At 43.4% G+C, this 14,295-nt stretch overlaps 1 pseudogene; it reads right to left on the bottom strand.

Moving 5' to 3' along the window:
- Window positions 1-10,726: 10,726 nt before the first annotated feature.
- LOC133236134 (cytochrome c oxidase subunit 5B, mitochondrial-like) lies at window positions 10,727-11,151 on the bottom strand (annotated as a pseudogene).
- Between the last annotated feature and the right edge of the window lie 3,144 nt (window positions 11,152-14,295).

Genomic DNA, 14,295 nt, shown 5'->3' on the forward strand with positions numbered 1-14,295 from the left:
TGGTAACCCCGTGGCATGTGGGATCTTCCTGGAGGAGGGATCGAACCTGGTCGATGTCCCTTGCATTGCAAGGTGGATTCTTAACCACTGGACCACCAGGGAAGCCCATGAAGTACCTTTAAATTAAGGTATATGCATTGTTTTTTAGACATAATGCTCTTGTACACTTAATAGATTATAGTATAAACATTTGCCTTAGGAAAACAAAAGTTCCTGTGACTTTTGCAATATTTGCAATCTTGCAAAATTGTTTTATTGCAATATTTGCTTTATTGCATGGCCCGAAACTGAACCAGCAATATCTCCGAGGTATGCCTGTAATGTTATTGGCATTTCACTAAGCCCTGGACACAGAAGATATGGAATTTCAGTTAGTTGTAGTTAATCTTCACAGATTAACAGAATTCCCCAAATACTGGTCATTTTGGTTGTCTTTCTAGCTTCTTCCTCTGCCATTTTGTCTCTATTTTTTAAATATTTATCTATTTGGGTGCCTCAGGTAACATGTGGGCTTCTCATTGTGCTATATAGGCTCAGTAGTTTGTGGCATGCAGCTTAGTTGCCCCATGGCATGAAGGATCTTAGTTCCCTGACCAGGGTTTGAACCTGACCAGGAATCAAACCCATGTCTCTTGCATTAGAAGGCAGATTCTTAACCACAGGACCATGAGGGAAGTCCCAAACACCCCAATTTTTAAAAATGGAACATGTAATTGAACAGATACTTGACAAAATAAGACCCAAAAATTCCCAAGGAACACACAGAAAAGTGCTTAAGATCACTATTATTAGGTAACTATAAAATTACAATGAGATACAACGTCACACTCATTAGAATGAATAAAATCAAAAAGACTTGCAACACTAAATGTTGGCTAGGATGTGAGCAACTGAAACTCTGATACAATGGTCCTGTGCCAGTTGTACAATGAAACACCACTCTGAAGAAACTTTTAGAAAATTCTTACTAAGTTAGACCTAACCTATGACCCAGCAATTCCATTCCTAGGCATTTACTCAATAGAAGTGAAGATAAATGTCCACAAAAAATTACATAAGAATGTTTATGGCAGCCTTATTTGTAATAACACCAAACTGGAAGTAGCCCACGTGTCATAAGGAAAATAGATAAATGATGGTATATTCGTGCAATTGAATACTACTCAATCATAAAACAGATTACTGACACATGCAGTAATATGGATGAATTCCAAAAACATTATAAGTGAAAGAAGCTACTCATTTTGAAAAGTTTATGTTGGGAACTCCTTGGCAGTCAGTCCAGTGGTTAGGACTTTGGGCTTTCACTGCAGGGGCTCAGGTTTTGATCACTGGTTGGGAAACCAGGATCCCACAAGCCATGCAGTATGGCCAAAAAAAAAAAAAAAAAAGTGTATATAATATATATATATCTCTCCATTTCTATAAAATATAAATACAGACCAAACTAATCCGTGATAGAAATCTGATAGTGGTTGTAGGAGGGCTGAGGAAGGAATTGTCTGGAAAAGGGCAGAAAAAACATCCTGGGGGTATAAAAATGTTTTATGTCCTGTTTTAGGCAGCGATTATACAGGAGTATACAACTGTGAGAACTCATTGAACTGAATATCTAAAATCTGTGCATTTTATTGTATGTTCATTATGTTTTAATTTAAAAGGTTAAAAATCAGTGATTTTTAATATCCTAGGAGAAAACAATGAGAAAATCAAATTAAACACAATTCCATTTAAAATACCATAAGAATCCTTAGGAATAAATTTAACAAAACATTTTGCACTAAACATTATAAAGCATTGTTGAGAGAGTCTGAAGAAGATCTAAATGAATGGAGAGATAAACCATATTAATCCATTGAAAGATTTGAGAGTGTTAAGAAGTTAATCCTCCCCAACTTGATCTGTATATTCAAAGCAATCCCAATCAAAGTCATGCCCACATTGTAATCCCCAGACTTTACATAGAAAAGGAGACCCTCCAGATGTGATTAAGGATCTCAAGATGGGGACATTAGCCTGCATTATCTGGGTGGGTCCAAAATAATCAAAAGTGTCCTTAGAAGGGAAGGAAGGAGACAGGAGAGTCAGAGACAGAGAAGATGATGTGATGACAGCGGTAGAGGTCAGGGGGAAAGAGACTTAAAGATGCTGGTTTTAAGATGTTGGAGGGGGCCATAGAATGCCAGTGGCCTCCAGAAGCTAGAAAAAACAAGAAAAGAGATTGTCCCCAAAGCAGCCAGAGGAACAACTCTCCTGACCCGTTTAGGACTTCTGACCCCTGGAACAGTTAAGATATTAACAATAAATTTGTGTTGTTGTTTTTCTTTTTTTGGCTATGCCTTATGGCATATGGAATCTTAGTTCCCTCACCAGGGGTCCTCCCCTGCGTTGGGAGCGTGGAATCTTAACCACTGGACCACCAGGGAAGTCCCTAAATTTGTGTTGTTTTAGACCCCTAAATCGGAGAAGGCAGTGGCACCCCACTCCAGTACTCTTGCCTGGAAAATCCCATGGACGGAGGAGCCTGGTAGGCTGCAGTCCATGGGGTCGCGAAGAGTCAGATGCAACTGAGCAACTTCCTTTTCACTTTTCATTTTCATGCATTGGAGAAGGAAATGGCAACCCACTCCAGTGTTCTTGCCTGGAAAATCCCAGGGACAAGGGAGCCTGGTGGGCTGCCATCTATGGGGTCGCACAGAGTCAGACACGACTGAAGTGACTTAGCAGCAGCAGCAAACCTCTAAATATGTGTGGATTTGTTATAGCAGCAATAGGAAATGAATACACCTGGCAAAAAATGAAAACATATGTCCACAAAAAGACTTGTACAAAATGTTCACAGCAGCTTTAATTCATAATAGCCAAACAACACAGATGTCCATCTGTGATGCAGGGGCATTCGGGGGTGGTGTGGGAAGGGGTGAGGAGGTGGATTAACTAAAAAGAGACATAAGAGAATTTTAGGAGAAAGTGAAAAGTTCTCATCTTGATAGGGGTGTCAGTGCCCTCCAGGCCAAAACCAAGCATATACCAGTAGTTGAACGACCTGGGATTTTTGCTTCTTGCAGTGATGGAGAACACATACCAGGGAGGAGCCTAGGGTGTCTCAGGTGTTAAAAACCACTTAGGTTAGGTGATTTGGGGCAGGTTTTAAAGAAACAGGGCTTTGTTCTGGATTGGATGCTGTAGGGAAGCAGGGTAATTCTATGATTGGGTATCTTAAAAAAATCTTTCCTAGAAGGAGGGAGGAATTAACATGGCTAAAGTCATAACTGGTAGAGAGGCAGTCTCTCCTATCAGCTAGGAGAGAGGTGTGCTTTGTATTTACTGGTTTACTGTGAACTTGTTTTTCTCTGTGCTTAGACAAGATTATAAGGGCTTCCCTCATAGCTCAGTCGGTAAAGAATCTGCCTGCAGTGCAGGAGACCTGGGTTTGATTCCTGCATCGGGAAGATCCCCTGGAGAAGGAAATGGCAATCCACTCCAGTATTCTTGCCTGGAAAATCCCGTGGACAGAGGAGCCTGGCAGACTACAGTCCATGGGGTTTCAAGAGTCGGACACGACTTAGCGACTAAACCACCACCACCACAGACACGATTATAAAGTTTTTTGACTTTGAGTCACAGTGTCACCTTCTCTGATGCTGATGTTTGATGACATTGTTTATATCCAACAGGAGAGTGACTTGGCCTCACTGTGAGTGCCAGGCAACTTCCAGCATGCCAAAGCCTGCCTGTAAGGGTCAGGCCAATTCCTGGATGTCAGGGGCTGCTTTTCTCTTTCTCAGGCAAGTGAGTTACATGGTTGGATCCATTTGTCAAAGGGGTAGAGTTAGGATTTGTATATTACATTGTCAGTTGGTCTGCAAATGCTCTATAAAGAAAATAAAAATGAATAAGTTGTAGTACATCCACACAGTTGAATACTACTCAGCAATAGAAAGGAAGAAACTACCTATACAGGCAACATCATAGATGAATCTCAGAGCCATATGCTGAGCAAAGTAAGTCAGACACAAAGGAGGATGTACTGTGTGGTTCCAGTGTTCTTTAATATGTGTGTGTGTGTGTGTATTTATATGACTGTACCAAGTCTTAGTTGCAGCTTGCGGGATCTAGTTCCCTGACCAGGGGTTGAACCCGGACCCTCTGCATTGGGTGCATGAAGTCTTAGCCACTGGACCACCAGGGAAGTGCTCTGGTTCCAGTTTGCTGATATTCTGGGGAAGATACAATTACGAAGAGAGTGTTGACCACACAGGGGCAGCATAGCGGACCTTTTTACAGTGATGGAAAGGTACTATAGCTTTGCTGTGGTGGTGATTACATGCCTGTGCTTAGTCGCTCAGTCATGTCTGACCCTTTGCAACCCTCTAGACTGTAGCCCACCAGGCTCCTCTGTCCATGGGGATTCTCCAGGCAAGAATACTGGAATGGGTTGCCATGCCCTCCTCCAGGGGATTTTCCCAACCCAGTGATCGAACCCAGGTCCCCAGCATTGCAGGAGGATTCTTTACCATCTGAGCCACCAGAGAAGCCCAAGAATACTGAAGTGGGTAACCTTTCCTTTCTCTAGGGGAACTTCGTGACCCAGGAATTGAACCGGGGTCTCCTGCATTGCAGGCAGATTCATTACCTGCTGAGCTACCCAGGAAGCCTGGTTACATGCCTGTTTATCAAAACTCAGAACTGTATCCCTGAAAAGGGTGAATTTTACTGCATGTAAACTTGACTAAAAAATTACCAAGTTAGGGGTAAGTGAGTAACAGAAGCAGAAGATATTAAGAAGAGGTGGCAAGAATACACAGAAGAACGGTACAAAAAAGATCTTCACAACTCAGATAATCATGATGGTGTGATCACTGACCTAGAGCCAGACATCCTGGAATGTGAAGTTAAGTGGGCCTTAGAAAGCATCACTACAAACAAAGCTAGTGGAGGTGATGGAATTCCAGTTGAACTATTTAAAATCCTGAAAGATGATGCTGTGAAAGTGCTCCACTCAATATGCCAGCAAATTTGGAAAACTCACCAGTGGCCACAGGACTGGAAAAGGTCAGTTTTCATTCCAATCCCAAAGAAAGGCAATGCCAAAGAATGCTCAAACTACCACACAATTGCACTCATCTCACACGCTAGTAAAGTAATGCTCAAAATTCTCCAAGCCAGGCTTCAGCAATACGTGAACCGTGAACTTCCTGATGTTCAAGCTGGTTTTAGAAAAGGCAGAGGAACCAGAGATCAAATTGCCAACATCCACTGGATCATGGGAAAAGCAAGAGAGTTCCAGAAAAACATCTACTTCTGCTTTATTGACTATGCCAAAGCCTTTGACTGTGTGGATCAATAAATCGTGGAAAATTCTGAAAGAGATGGGAATACCAGACCACCTGACCTGCCTCTTGAGAAATCTGTATGCAGGTCAGGAAGCAACAGTTAGAACTGGACATGGAACAACAGACTGGTTCCAAATAGGAAAAGGAGTACGTCAAGGCTGTATATTGTCACCCTGCTTATTTAACTTCTATGCAGAGTACATCATGAGAAACGCTGGACTGGAAGAAGCACAAGCTGGAATCAAGATTGCTGGGAGAAATCTCAATAACCTCAGATATGCAGATGACACCACCCTTATGGCAGAAAGTGAAGAGGAACTCAAAAGCCTCTTGATGAAAGTGAAAGTAGAGAGTGAAAAAGTTGGCTTAAAGCTCAACATTCAGAAAACGAAGATCATGGCATCCGGTCCCATCACTTCATGGGAAATAGAGGGGGAAACAGTGGAAACAGTGGAAACAGTGGCAGACTATTTTTCTGAGCTCCAAAATCACTGAAGATGGTAACTGCAGCCATGAAATTAAAAGATGCTTACTCTATGGAAGGAAAGTTATGACCAACCTAGATAGCATATTCAAAAGCAGAGACATTACTTTGCCAACAAAGGTCCATCTAGTCAAGGCTATGGTTTTTCCTGTGGTCATGTATGGATGTGAGAGTTGGCCTGTGAAGAAGGCTGAGCACCTAAGAATTGATGCTTTTGAACTGTGGTGTTGGAGAAGACTCTTGAGAGGCCCTTGGACTGCAAGGAGATCCAACCAGTCCATTCTGAAGGAGATCAGCCCTGGGGTTTCTTTGGAGGGAATGATGCTGAAGCTGAAACTCCAGTACTTTGGCCACCTCATGCGAAGAGCTGACTCATTGTAAAAGACTCTGATGCTGGGAGGGATTGGGGGCAAGAGGAAAAGGGGACGACAGAGGATGAGATGGCTGGATGGCATCACTGACTCGATGGACGTGAGTCTGAGTGAACTCCGGGAGTTTGTGATGGACAGGGAGGCCTGCCGTGCTGCGATTCATGGGGTCGCAAAGAGTTGGACACGACTGAGTGACTGAACTGAACTGATCTGAGTATAGGGATTGATGTAACAAGTGTGGCAGATTGTTGACTGTTGAAGCTTGGTGGTGCGTATATGGTAGCTTATTACACTTTTGTGTTTATATTTGAAATTTTCCATATTTTTTTATTTTAATGGAAAGGGGAATCTCTGTGTGATGATGGCAAAGATGTCAGAGTCAATGACTGTTCATCCCTCCCCCTTCCAGTCTGCCTTCCTGTACTCTCTTTGCATATTGATGAGCTGGTGACCCTAGATTCTCAAACTGACCTCCTGCCTCTCATGCACTGAAATAAACTAGAACCATTTACTTTGACATTTCTTGCTGGTCCTCTTCAGAAATTTTTAATACCATTTGATTTGTGACTTTTACAAGTTTTGCTCCATTTTGAGGTCTCTTAATTCCCTCAGCTTGGGGATCCTCTCCCATTTAATATGTATTTGTATGTATTATCTTTCCTCTAATATGTATTTTTAAAGATGCCCTTCTCCTCACAATGGCCTCTTTGATATGTCAGTAAACCATGCAGGGCTTATTTTTTTTAAGTGGCTGTTCTTTTGGATTTGTGCCATGCATTTATCACGGGCTTCCAATAAAGCACTTTTAATAGACATGGGCTCCAGGCTTTCTACGGGCTGTAACTTTTTCAACAGTCCCTTTCAGTTCTCCCCCTGCTAATGCCCTCATTCTGTCGCAGTTTCCCTTTCTAAAACCAAGCAATCCAATGATGGATTTCCCCCCTCCCTTTCCCGTTAGCGAGCTGAATGTGTATTGTGGTCACTATTGACTGCGTGGCTTACCCGTGACCACTCAGTGCCCCAGTGCAGTCAGTGCGCAGACCTAGATTCCGTTTACAGTTTCCTGCAGTGGGGTTTTAAGTATTAATATTTGCCAAGCATCCGGCACTGCTGGCTACACCAATCCTCACCATTACGGTATTAACTACTCAACTATCAACCAACAGGATAAGATCCCAACTTTCAAACCTATTAGAGTGGCTAAAATAAAAAGACCGAACAGCCCAAGTTTCGGTGAAGATGAAAGCAATTCAAAGTCATGTGCTACCAGTGGGAAATGTAAAATGGTGCAGCCGCTTGGGAAAACAGTTTAGCCATTCCTCAAAATGTTACAAAGTTGCTAGGTGGTCTAGCAACTCCATCCCTAGGTATGTACCCAAGAGATGTAAAACTATGTGTCCTCACAAAGGAACATGAGTGTTCACTGTAGCTTTAGTCACAATTCCCAAAGGCCCACTAACAGGTGAATGGATTAAAAACGGTGCTGTGTCCCTACAATGGAATACTGCTGCTGCTGCTAAGTCGCTTCAGTCGTGTCCGACTCTGTGCGACCCCATAGACGGCAGCCCACCAGGCTCCCCCGTCCCTGGGATTCTCCAGGCAAGAACACTGGAGTGGGTTGCCATTTCCTTCTCCGATGCATGAAAGGGAAAAGTGAAAGTGAAGTCGCTCAGTCGTGTCCGACTCTTAGCGACCCCATGGTCTGCAGCCTACCAGGCTCCTTCGTCCATGGGATTTTCCAGGCAAGAGTACTGGAGTGGGGTGCCATTGCCTTCTCCTACTTTGCAACAAAAAGGAACTTGATACCAGGCAATGACTGTGATGAATCTCAATGTGGCTAAGAAGCCAGCCTATAAAAAAGTGCATATTGTATAATCCCATCTTTATAAAACTCTAGAAAATGCAAACTAACCTATATTGACAGAAAGCATATCAGGCACAAAGGCTGGGGATGGGGCGAGGGATTACCAGTCATTATTTTGATTTCATGGGCTTATACATATGTCAAAATTTATCAGACTGTACCTGATGAACTATGGAATGAGGTTCATGACATTGTACGGGAGACAGGGATCAATACCATCCCCATGGAAAAGAAATGCAAAAAAGCAAAATGGCTGTCTGGGGAGGCCTTACAAATAGCTGTGAAAAGAAGAGAAGCGAAAAGCAAAGGAGAAAATGAAAGATAAGCATCTGAATGCAGAGTTCCAAAGAATAGCAAGAAGAGATAAGAAAGCCTTCCTAAGTGAATAATGGAAAGAAATAGAGGAAAACAACAGAATGGGAAAGACTAGAGATTTCTTCAGGAACATTAGAGATACCAAGGGAACATTTCATGCAAAGATGGGCTCGATAAAGGACAGAAATGGTATGGACCTAACAGAAGCAGAAGATATTAAGAAGAGGTGGCAAGAACACAGAAGAACTATACAAAAAAGATTTTCATGACCCAGATAATCACAATGGTGTGATCACTCACCTAGAGCCAGACATCCTGGAATGTGAAGTCAAGTGGGCCTTCTACAAACAAAGCTACAAACAAAGCTAGTGGAGGTGATGGAATTCCAGTTGAGCTATTCCAAATCCTGAAAGATGATGCTGTGAAAGTGCTCCACTCAATATGCCAGCAAATTTGGAACACTCAGCAGTGGCCACAGGACTGGAAAAGATCAGTTTTCATTCCAATCCCAAAGAAAGGCAATGCCAAAGAATGCTCAAACTACCGCACAATTGCACTCATCTCACATGCTAGTAAAGTAATGCTCAAAATTCTCCAACCCAGGCTTCAGCAATACATGAACCGTGAACTTCCTGATGTTCAAGCTGGATTTAGAAAAGGCAGAGGAACCAGAGATCAAATTGCCAACAGCCCCTGGATCATGGAAAAAGCAAGAGAGTTCCAGAAAAACATCTATTTATGCTTTATTGGCTATGCCAAAGCCTTTGACTGTGTGGATCACAATCAAATGTGGAAAATTCTGAAAGAAATGGGAATACCAGACCACCTGACCTGCCTCTTGAGAAATCTGTATGCAGGTCAGGAAGCAACAGTTAGAACTGGACATGGAATAACAGACTGATTCCAAATAGGAAAAAGAGTATGTCAAGGCTGTATATTGTCACCCTGCTTATTTAACTTCTATGCAGAGTACATCATGAGAAACGCTGGGCTGGAAGAAGCACAAGCTGGAATCAAGATTGCCAGGAGAAATCTCAATAACTTCAGATATGCAGATGACACCACCCTTATGGCAGAAAGTGAAGAGGAACTCAAAAGCCTCTTGATGAAAGTGAAAGTAGAGAGTGAAAAAGTTGGCTTAAAGCTCAACATTCAGAAAACGAAGGTCATGGCATCCGGTCCCATCACTTCATGGGAAATAGAGGGGGAAACAGTGGAAACAGTGGCAGACTTTATTTTTTTGGGCTCCAAAATCACTGCAGATGGTGACTGCAGCCATGAAATTAAAAGACGCTTACTCCTTGGAAGGAAAGTTATGACCAACCTAGATAGCATATTCAAAAGCAGAGACATTACTTTGCCAACAAAGGTTCGTCTAGTCAAGGCTATGGTTTTTCCTGTGGTTAAGTATGGATGTGAGAGTTGGACTATGAAGAAGGCTGAGCGCCGAAGAATTGATGCTTTTGAACTGTGGTGTTGGAGAAGACTCTTGAGAGATCCAACCAGTCCATTCTTTTTTTTTTTTTTTTTGCAACCAGTCCATTCTGAAGGAGATCAGCCCTGGGATTTCATTGGAAGGACTGATGCTAAAGCTGAAACTCCAGTACTTTGGCCACCTCATGCAAAGAGTTGACACATTGGAAAAGACTCTGATGCTGGGAGGGATTGGGGGCAGGAGGAGAAGGGGACGACAGAGGATGAGATGGCTGGATGGCATCACTGACTCAATGGACATGAGTCTGAGTGAACTCCGGGAGTTTGTGATGGACAGGGAGGCCTGGCGTGCTGCGATTCATGGGATCGCAAGGAGTCGGACACGACTGTGGGACTGGACTGAACTGAACTGAACTGACAGTCTAAATAAAGGCATATCTCATTTATCAGTCAGTCAGTCAGTCAGTTCAGTCGCGCAGTCGTGTCTGACTCTTTTCGACCCCATGAATCACAGCACGCCATGCCTCCCTGTCCATCACCAACTCCCGGAGTTCACTCAAACTCACATCCATCACAGATACTGAGTTTTTTTTTTTATAAATTGAGGGTTGGTGGCAACCATGCATCAAGCAAGTCTATATCTTCCATTTTTAATTTTTATTACTATTTAAAAAAAATTTTACTTGGCTGCACCAGGTCTTAGTTATGGCACTTAGTTGTGGCATGTAGGATCTAGGTCCCTGTCCAAGGATTAAACCTGGGCCCCTTGCACTGGGAGCGCCACGTCTTAGCCACTGGACCACCAGGGAAGTCATAGTGCCATTTTTTTAATTAATTTTTTTTTTTTTTTTATGGGAGGAGAAGCCAATGTATTATGGCTAGTCTTTACTGGAAAGAAGGAATTCCACATCATATTCTGAGTGCATTAGTGTAATGCTCAGTGGGCCAACTGGTGTGGCACCAGCTTGTAATGGGTTCCACAGCTGGGGCATTGCTGGGCCTCGCCTTTGTGCAGCCAGAACCAGATGACAGTACTGTTGTCTTCTTCACAGATGCAGCCCATTGTCCGCTTGTTGGTGATGGAGGGGACTAAATTAGGATCTTCCTTGGTACATTAGGGTCTTCCTTGGTACCTGAGGTTGCCTTTGGGGCAAGTATATTGTATGGGTCCTGTCCCTTGCGAGCAGCCAGCATGACCTCCCTCTCTAGCCCAGTCGCCTGCTCTTCATCAGTAGGAACACTACCTCCAGACGCCATAGAGCGCACCACGGAGACTCCATTTGGACCCCGGGCTCTCAGGGCCTGGGAGGCCAAAACTCAAGCTCCACGGAGTAACCTTGACGCCATCACGCCCACTACAAACACCAGCACTTCCAGCTTTAAATTAATTTTTATTGGAGTATAGTTGCTTTACAATAGTCATATTAGTTTCCATTGTACAGCAAAGTAAATCAGCTGTATGTATACATATAACCATTTTTTTTCAGATTTCCTTCCCATTTAGGTCACCACAGAGCACTGAGTCCCCTGTGCTCTACAGTAGGTTCTCATTAGTTATTTTATATGCAGTATCAGTGGTATACATACGTCAATCTCTCCCAACTCATCCAAGCCTCTCCCTTTCCTCCCTCAGTGTCCAGACACTTATTCTCTCTGTCTGTGTCTCTGTTTCTATCTTGCAAATAAGATCATCTGTCATCTACCATTTTCCAACAGCATTTGCTCACTTCATATCTCTGTTATATTTTGTTAATTCTTACAATATTTCAGACTTTTTCATTATTATTTGTTATGCTGATCTGTGGTCTTTGATGTTACTACTGTGACTCACTGAAGGCTCAGATGGTAGTTAGCATTTCTCAGCAATAAAGCATTTTTAAATTAAGATATGTATATTGTTTTTCAGACATAATGCTGTTACACACAACAGTGCATCATAACTTATACGCACTGGGAAATAAAAAAATTTGTGTGACTCATTTTACTGTGCAGAGGTCTGAAACTAAACCAGCCATATCTCCAAGGTGTGCCTGTATATGTACTTTATGTCAATTATACCTCAATAAAGCTGAAAAAAAAAAAGAATAAAAATAGGGACTTTCCCGGCAGTCCAATGATTAACACTTCACCCTCCAATGCAGGGGGCGCAGGTTTCCATCCCTGGTTGGTAAACTAAGACTCCACATGCCACTCAGTGTAACCAAAAATAAGAAGAAAAAGGAATAAAAGGAATACAAACTCCTAGACTTGGGGAAGGGAGCCCCAGGCTGCTTCTCCGGTTACTCTGTGGATCCGTGCCTAGGCCAGTCTCATGCTACTTTAAACTGTTCGACTGAGCTCCAAGGGTCACAGTGGCCCGCCGTGGGAGGCCTTCCTCTTGATAATGTTTGCTCCCCTCATCGCCAGAAGCCACCAGTTCAATTCCAGCCCCAGCCACAGGCCACTTAGTGTGTATTTCTAGGCCTGCCTCCCCAGCGCTGGCAGTCCCTCCGCGGTCAGGATGTATCAGTGTCACAGTCGCTTCTGCATTCCCAATCTAGGCTCCTGCAGAGACTTTTTTTTTTTTTTTGGCTGCACCACACAGCAGGATTAGGAAATGGCAACCCACTCCAGTATTCTTGCCTGGAGGATTCCATGGACAGAGGAGCCTGGCAGGCTACAGTGCATGGAATCACAGAGTCAGACATGACTGAGTAACACACACGCGCGCGCACACACACACACACACACACACACACACAGACAGCAGGAATGTAGGGTCTTAGTTCCCCAATCAGGGACTGAACCCAAGCCCCCTGTATTTGAAGCATGGAGCCTTAACTACTGGACAGCCAGGAAGTCCCTTCCGCAGAGATAGTTTTTCTTCACCAGTGTCCTTTCTACAGAAGGGGATAGCTCTTTGGAGACCACTCCTGCCAGGACATCATTCATGCAGCAAACAATTGTAAAGTAGCTACTACTCGGTATGAGACCCTGGGCTACGACCCTGGACAAGGTTGTGTCACAGAGAAAATGGTCTAGCACCTGAGCAGCTTCCACACAGCCTGGAGAACTTCGGCGCCCAGGGCATACCAGGAGAAACCTCTAATTGGACTTTGCAGTAGGGTGGGTTCTACCAGGAAAGGCTTCTCAGAGGATATAATTTAATCTGAAGAATGAACAAGACCCCTGAGTGGACGGGGGTGGGAGAATTTCCCCCCACATGGAATACCACAAGCAAAAAAGCCTGAAGTTGAGAAAGGGCGTCAGTGTAGATGGATTCTGGAATTTGGAGCTTTGTTTTGGTCGACAGATGAACCTGTTAGGCCATGCACGGAGCCTGCCATTGCCTAGATTCTAGAAGGCTCTGGAAGGCAACATGGAACTTTGCAAGGATTTTAAGATGAAAGCGTCACTATGAACAAAGCTAGTGGAAGTCATGGAATTCCAGTTGAGCTATTCCAAATCCTAAAAGATGATGCTGTGAAAGTGCTCCACTCAATATGCCAGCAAATTTGGAACACTCAGCAGTAGCCACAGGACTGGAAAAGGTCAGTTTTCATTCCAATCCCAAAGAAAGGCAATGCCAAAGAATGCTCAAACTACCGCACAATTGCACTCATCTCACACGCTAGTAAAGTAATGCTCAAAATTCTCCAAGCCAGGCTTCAGCAATATGTGAACCGTGAACTTCCAGATGTTCAAGCTGGTTTTAGAAAACGCAGAGGAACCAGAGATCAAATTGCCAACAGCCGCTGGATCATGGAAAAAGCAAGAGAGTTCCAGAAAAACATCTATTTCTGCTTTATTGACTATGCCAAAGCCTTTGACTGTGTGGATCACAATCAAATGTGGAAAACTCTGAAAGAGATGGGAATACCAGACCACCTGACCTGCCTCTTGAGAAATCTGTATGCAGGTCAGGAAGCAACAGTTAGAACTGGACATGGAACAACAGACTGGTTCCAAATAGGAAAAGGAGTACGTCAAGGCTGTATATTGTCACCCTGCTTATTTAACTTATATGCAGAGTACATCATGAGAAACACTGGACTGGAAGAAACACAAGCTGGAATCAAGATTGCCGGGAGAAATCTCATTAACCTCAGATATGCAGATGACACCACCCTTATGGCAGAAAGTGAAGAGGAACTCAAAAGCCTCTTGATGAAAGTGAAAGTGGAGAGTGAAAAAGTTGGCTTAAAGCTCAACATTCAGAAAATGAAGATCATGGCATCTGGTCCCATCACTTCTTGGGAAATAGAGGGGGAAACAGTGGAAACAGTGGCAGACTTTATTTTTCTGGGCTCCAAAATCACTGCAGATGGTGACTGCAGCCATGAAATTAAAAGACGCTTACTCCTTGGAAGGAAAGTTATGACCAACCTAGATAGCATATTCAAAAGCAGAGACATTACTTTGCCAACAAAGGTTCGTCTAGTCAAGGCTATGGTTTTTCCTGTGGTCATGTATGGATGTGAGAGTTGGACTGTGAAGAAGGCTGAGCGCTGA

This window comes from Bos javanicus, chromosome 23 (assembly GCF_032452875.1).
Source record: "Bos javanicus breed banteng chromosome 23, ARS-OSU_banteng_1.0, whole genome shotgun sequence".
Classification (NCBI taxonomy): domain Eukaryota; kingdom Metazoa; phylum Chordata; class Mammalia; order Artiodactyla; family Bovidae; genus Bos; species Bos javanicus.